The following is a 6,287-nucleotide window of genomic DNA, read 5'->3' on the forward strand; positions in this document are numbered from 1 at the left end:
TAGGGTAACACACAGGGGCAGGGGTGAGGGAGATAGGAAGGGCTCCCCCAACCTTGAGGGACCATTGGAGCACCTGGACCACATGGGGTACTGGAGTTGAGGGGTCAGTGTTCCAGACTGCTCTTGGGATGATCTGGGCTGGGCTTTCCCGCTTTCTAGTTTCCCGCTCTGAGCAATGACAGAATTTGGACAGGCCCTTCCAGCCCTAACATTCCAGAGCCTGGGGGTGTGTGAGACGCAGATCTGCGTTCCAGACTTTTGTCTGCCCCCTACTGGCTCTGTGGCTTTGGGCGACTCTCAGCTTCTGTTTCCTCAGTTTCCCCATCTGCACAATGAGTAGGCTGGCCTCGGTGATCTAAGGCCTCCATGGGTCCTGTCCATTGGTTTGAACGTCTCCTGCACTGGGAATCTTGACCTCTTTCCCTGAAGGTGCCCCTCCAAGAGCTGGAAGCAAGAGGGAGAGGTGGAAAATGGGGAGGAGGAGGGACAGAGAAGCCTGGACCTCAGGCTAGAGATTGGGTCCTGGATGTGGATTCCCAAGCCCAGGCCACTTTAGAGACGGCCACCCCTCCCTGTGTCGCACACAGGATCCCATTTATACCCATTGTCCCAGAACTCCTGCCAGTTGGCTGACCAGGGGGCCCCATTTTTGGACGGGAAGACCAAGGCCCCAAGGCAGGAAGGGATCTGCACAGATTCACACACAGCTGGTCAGTGGCTAAGGTTGAACTGGGGGAGGGAGGAGACCTATGGCAGCTCCACGGCTTCCTATCCTTTGTCACCGACCACAGCAGCCCATCCTCCACGGGGCAGTCATCGAGTCCCGCCCTTCATGGCGTAGAAGGGGAAACTGAGGCCCGGGACAATCTGTATTCTCTGGGTTAACCATGCATTCTCCCTCCTGACCTTAGTTGCAGTGGCTGGGACAGTCCACATAGGCCAAACATCTCCACAGGCAGCCTTGCTTGCTGCCTAAAGTCCCACATCAGAGCCCCCATATTTGGATAAAGCAATGTGTCCTGTGACCCATGTGTTGAGGGGGACAGAAAGACAAGAATTACAGGCATGTGGTATCTTCAGACGCCCAGAAGAGCCAAGAAGGAAGGAGCCTGGGGATCAGTGAGGGTCAGGGGGTCCAGGAGGGGTGAAGCACTTGCCCGGGTCCCACAGAGTACTGGGCTCAGGCAGGCAGCCAACCCAGGCCTTGCTTCCACAGCCTGAGGGGCCCCTCCTTCTGCCCCTTCCTCAGCCCCCTTCTCACATGCATGGACCTGGAAGGAGATGGGCCTGGAGCTCTGGCTGGGACAGCGGGTGGGGGCTGGGAACATCTCCCCCGCAATCCCGGTCACCCTTCGAGAGGGTGCTGTGGGCCGCAGCGGATTAATGATGCGAAGGCCATTCATTTCCTGTAGCCGGGAGACAGGCTGCACCACACAGCCCCCCATTGTTGGCCGCCCTTATCTCGGGAAGTTCCGCCGACCCCATCCGGAGAAGGCAGCCGGCCCCCCCCCCCCCCCACGCTTCCAGCCTCACCTTTTTGCCCCTCGAGGCTGGAGAGCTTGGCAGGGCTGGGATCATGCAGGTCTTGATCTGTCTGCCCCTGCCCTGCCCCCCCACCCCAAACCAGGAGAAGTCTGGACTTTGCCTGAAGGCCGGATGGCACCGTGGAGAACAGCGTGGCAGGGCCTAGGTCTCAACGGGGTTTCAAACCGGGGTCCTGGAGGGGTCAAGGATGAACTGGAATGGGTGAGGCTTGAGGCAGGGAGGGTGGGAGGCAGTGGAGGGAGGGAGGGAGCCTGGGCACACTCAGGGACCCCATTAGGCTAGGACAGGGCAGGGTAGGGCACCATATTCTTTGGTTTCAAAACCCCTCTTTGAGGAGGGCACACAGTCTCTGCCCATGCTAGGCCCATGCTAGCTGAGCGGCCTCCTCAAGGTGCTGACTCCTACTTTAGGGGGCAGCACAGGCATTACATAACTCCTCCAGGAAGCCTTCCCTGATTCCCCCGCTAGTTGGGGTCCCCCCATCAGGCTCAGTGCCCTCCAGCCCTTGTGTTTCATCCTGCACCCCATCAGAGCCCTGAGCACCCTGTGTGGATACAGATCTGTCCCCCACCTAGACTGGACATGCTTTGATGGTGGAGCCCCCCGTCTCTAGGACTTGCCCCAAGCCCTGCTCTCACCAGCCTGGTGAGAAGTTGGAGCCACCAAGTCTTGCTCTAGACCAGCCCCTCCCCAGCCACGGCCTCCTCCTCACGGGCACTGTAGGTCCCCTCCCCTGACCTGCCTCCCCATCAGCCCACCTACTCTCCCACCACCATGCTTTTGGCCAAGTATGTCCCTCCACCCAGAATGCCCTTTCCCTGCCTCCTCCTGGCAAAATCCCAGCCACTCATTAAAGACTGTTCAGTGCCAGCCCTCCTCGGAGCCCCTCGAAGGCCACCACTTATGCTGGGGACTTCAGCAAATGCCTCGCTCCCTATTTGACCAGAGCTGCTCCGTTCAGTAAATTGTCTGATACAAAGTGTCCACGGCTAAAAAGGGCTCAGAACAAGTAGATTTGTCCACCCTAACCCTTAACGGATGGAGACATCACTCACCTGATATTTCTTGAGAAGTCTAGAAAACAGCGGATTTTCATTTTAAGAGATGCCTTCAATACCTTCAGCCCAGGAAGTGACTTCATGGGGGTAACAAAGGCAGTGTGAGAGCGAGAACAGTGATATTTTGGGACAAAGGAGTCTACCCAGGACTCTTTGTATCCTACCCCGAAGGCAGCTTTACTAAAGGGCCGGCTTTCCAAAAGCCCACACTCTTGTCACATAATCCACCAACTCCTGGAACTGGATACTTGGAACTGTGGAAACCTTAGGAGGAATCAGGGAGTCCTCGCATGGGTACCTCAGCGCCTCTGGGAGATGCCGCATCTAAGAGCCCAAGTGCTTCACCAAGCTCCCCGGGAGCAAGAGGACCTGCAGGCAGAGGGGACCCTGAGGGAAGGTCCTGTGGCCTTGAGCAAGTCTCTCTTTTCCCTCCCCTCCTCCCCCCCTCCCCTCCCTTCCCCTCCCCTCCCCTCCCCTCCCCTCCCCTCCCCTTCTTTGGGTCCTCTGCTCTTCTGCACCTGCTTTGCAGGCCACTCAGTCTCAGTGGAGCTTTCCAGAATGCTGCAGGGACCACACCCCTCCCAATTTGACAGCTCACACCCGTCCCCATCTTCCCTGCCCTCAGTTCCGCCTCTTCAGACAGCCATCTCCACGGGGGGCCTGCAAGGTGGATGGAAGAGAGAAGGGGAGACCCCACCCACAACGAGGCTCAGACAATCTGGCTGGATGGGTGCTGGCACCCGGCAGGTGCTCAGTAAATGCCTTCCCCTGCCCCTGCTACTGTCACTATAGCACGGGGCCATGGAGCACACAGTGGACTCTTACCACAGCCTTGCGTCTTGAGCCTCTGTTTCCTTATCTGCAGACTGGGGATGATGAGAATCCTAACCTGCCAGGCCACTGGGAGAGCTGACTGAGATAATGTGTGCGAAATGGCCTCATAGCCCCCTGGGAGTTAGAGGAAAATTCATTAACATAATAAAAAGCATTAATAATAAGTTGTGCGAGGAAAGGCTCATCGGGTGGCTACTAAGCTATTAAAAAGCGGGCCGGGTGTCAGGAGGGTGGAGGAGAGAGGAAAGGCCAGTTCACTGAGAGCGAGCCTGTGCCCCGACGGCCTGGAGAAGATGGTCAGGGGTTCCTGGGCACCTCGAAAACACTTGCAGCTTTGTTCAACTTTGTTTCCTCCCTGTGGGACGGCTACTTTTAGGTGCCTCTTACGGATGAGGGAAGTGGGGCTCTGAGAGCTTGGGAGCCTTCTCAAGGTCACCCAGCTGATGACAGAGGGTCGGGAAGTCATCCACGCCCAGCCTGAGAACCCAGCTCAGAGTCAACCGGTGTCCGGGCCCCGCGTGAGGTCACCCCAAACACAGCCGCGTGTGTTCATGGCGGGGGGAAGGCAAGGTTGGGGGCGAGCCCTATCGCTCTGGGCAAGACGCGGGGCAGAAGAACCCGCCACTGGGAATGGACTTGGAGTGGCTTTTTACTTCCCGGCCCGCGTCTTGAAGTGAATGACGGATTCGCCCAGACTGGGTCTCTTCATCCCTGAGCCTCTGCTAAGGAGACGCTTAGAGTGGGGGACTGGGGGAGGGGGCCGGGGTGGTGGCTCCATATGGGCCACGGGGAGGTGACCTCAGCCTCTGGAGCGGCAGTGCTTCCCTCCTTTACCCCTTCTCCTTCCTCTCTTCCTCTAAGCAGGCGGGGCAGGGAGGCAGGGGGCAGGGAGGGGCGGCTGGAGGCACCATGACCCTCTGGTGCCCAGGCCTTGAGCACAGCTATCTGGAGCTGATTTGATAGCAACAGTGGAATCGCAGCCTGCTCCCGGCTCCGGCAGCCCGAAGGTCAGGCCTCACGGCTGTCTTCATCTTAGGTAAAGGGCCACGGTGGCTACTGAGCCACACACACCCAAAGGCATTATCTGAAAGCCAAGACGCCGGCGAGGAGGCCGTTGGCATAAGTCTGGGGAGAGATGGTGTGGCCTGAGCTGGGCCGCAGTCAGGGCAGTGCCATTTGTCATGATCTCCCATTGGCACCTATCCTGCAGAGGAGGACACCTGAGGTCCCCTAGCAGCAAATCAGAGGTTTAGCAGGGTCCTGGGGCAAGTCCGAGCTCTGTCCTCAGCCACCCCCGCCCCCCTCCACCGGCTGGGGCCTGTGTGTCTGAGACCTCCTGTCTGGGTTTGCCCTACTTCGTGGGACGCCCTTGTGACCTGCCCCCTCCCGTGTGGGCTGGTAGGGACAGTAGCAGCCTCTGTGGGGCTCCAGGCCTGACCCATCCCCAGCCTCTCCCCTCCTGGCTCCAGGATGTCTGGAGCCCTGCAGACTCCCAGGAATGTCCCTGGCTTGGGCTGGCCAGCTGGAGAGGCACCGGGAAGATGAAGGTCCTCGACGCCATGTGCATTTCCACGTGCTGGAGCAGGCGCAGAGCCAGGAGGAACCTTAGTGGTCATCTGGGCATCAAAGGACCAGAGGTCCCAGAGAGGGCCGTGTCTGGCCCAAGGACACGCAGTAGATCTGAGAACACACGGCGGACAACTCTGGAAAGGAGGTGGCTTTCCATCCACCCTCACCCACGCCCTCCTTGCAGGGCTGTGAGGAATGCAGGGATCGTGATCCCCATTTTGCGAAGAAAGAACTGAACAGAGAGATTCAGGGAGAGCCCGTGACTTGTCCAAAGTGAAACAGGTCGGTCTCACTTCACCCATCTTCTGGTCTCTCCCCGTTCACGTTCTCTCTGTCACTCGTGCTTGCTGATCAGTCAGCAGATTTTTCCCCCCGAGCCCTTAGCCTGGCTTAGGGGACCCCCAAGTGGAACTGGCCACATTCTCTGCCCTCAAGGGGCTCCCTGTCTGGAAAGTGCCTGTGAAGGAGAACAATGCAAAAGAGGGGGGAGGGGGAAGGGCCTGTGGGCTGGATCAGTCAAGGAGACTTCCTGCTGGAGGTGGCATTTCCAGAATCGTCTCAATGAAGGGAACTACAGGGGGAGTCCACAGGTGTGGCTGGGGAGAAGGCTGAAGAAAGGGAGCAGGAAATGGCGTAGAGAGACGGCACACACACGTACCTCACAGAGGAGAGGGGAAAGCACTGTTTCAAAGGCTGTTGTGTGGTGATAAGCGCTCTTGATGTCGGGTCAGCCAGACCCCGATACGGGTAAAATCCCAGAGGGTGGGGCGCCTGGGTGGCGCAGTCGGTTGAGCGCCCGACTTCAGCCAGGTCACGATCTCGCAGTCCGTGAGTTCGAGCCCCGCGTCGGGCTCTGGGCTGATGGCTCTGGGCTGATGGCTCGGAGCCTGGAGCCTGTTTCCGATTCTGTGTCTCCCTCTCTCTCTGCCCCTCCCCCGTTCATGCTCTGTCTCTCTCTGTCCCCAAAATAAATAAACGCTGAAAAAAAAAAAAAATCCCAGAGGGAGAGGCTGGGTGCCCCTCACCCTGAATCTTCAGCTCCGAGCACTGGATCTGGCATCAGGAGTCCACTGACTAGATGAATGACCCTGATTCCAACAAATACAGAAGTGCCCTTGGGCAAGTCGCTCCACTTCCGAGGCCTCGACTTCTTTATCTGTGAAATGGGGAGAACTATAAAACACCCGTGACACGGCTGTGGCGAGGATTCGGCGAGAAAATATCTGTAACATGCCTCGTATCGTGCTTGGCACATGGTAAGGTGCTTAATCTCTTAAGATA

At 58.2% G+C, this 6,287-nt stretch overlaps 1 long non-coding RNA gene across 1 annotated transcript; it reads right to left on the reverse strand.

The window, feature by feature from the left end:
* Positions 1-2,755: 2,755 nt before the first annotated feature.
* LOC123380470 lies at positions 2,756-5,859 on the reverse strand. The gene is made up of 3 exons (XR_006586275.1): positions 5,665-5,859; positions 3,429-3,551; positions 2,756-2,972 (listed from the first exon to the last, which is right to left on the reverse strand). It is a non-coding gene; the product is annotated as an uncharacterized LOC123380470 (long non-coding RNA).
* Between the last annotated feature and the right edge of the window lie 428 nt (positions 5,860-6,287).

This window comes from Felis catus, chromosome D1, assembly GCF_018350175.1.
Source record: "Felis catus isolate Fca126 chromosome D1, F.catus_Fca126_mat1.0, whole genome shotgun sequence".
NCBI classification, from domain to species: Eukaryota; Metazoa; Chordata; class Mammalia; order Carnivora; family Felidae; genus Felis; species Felis catus.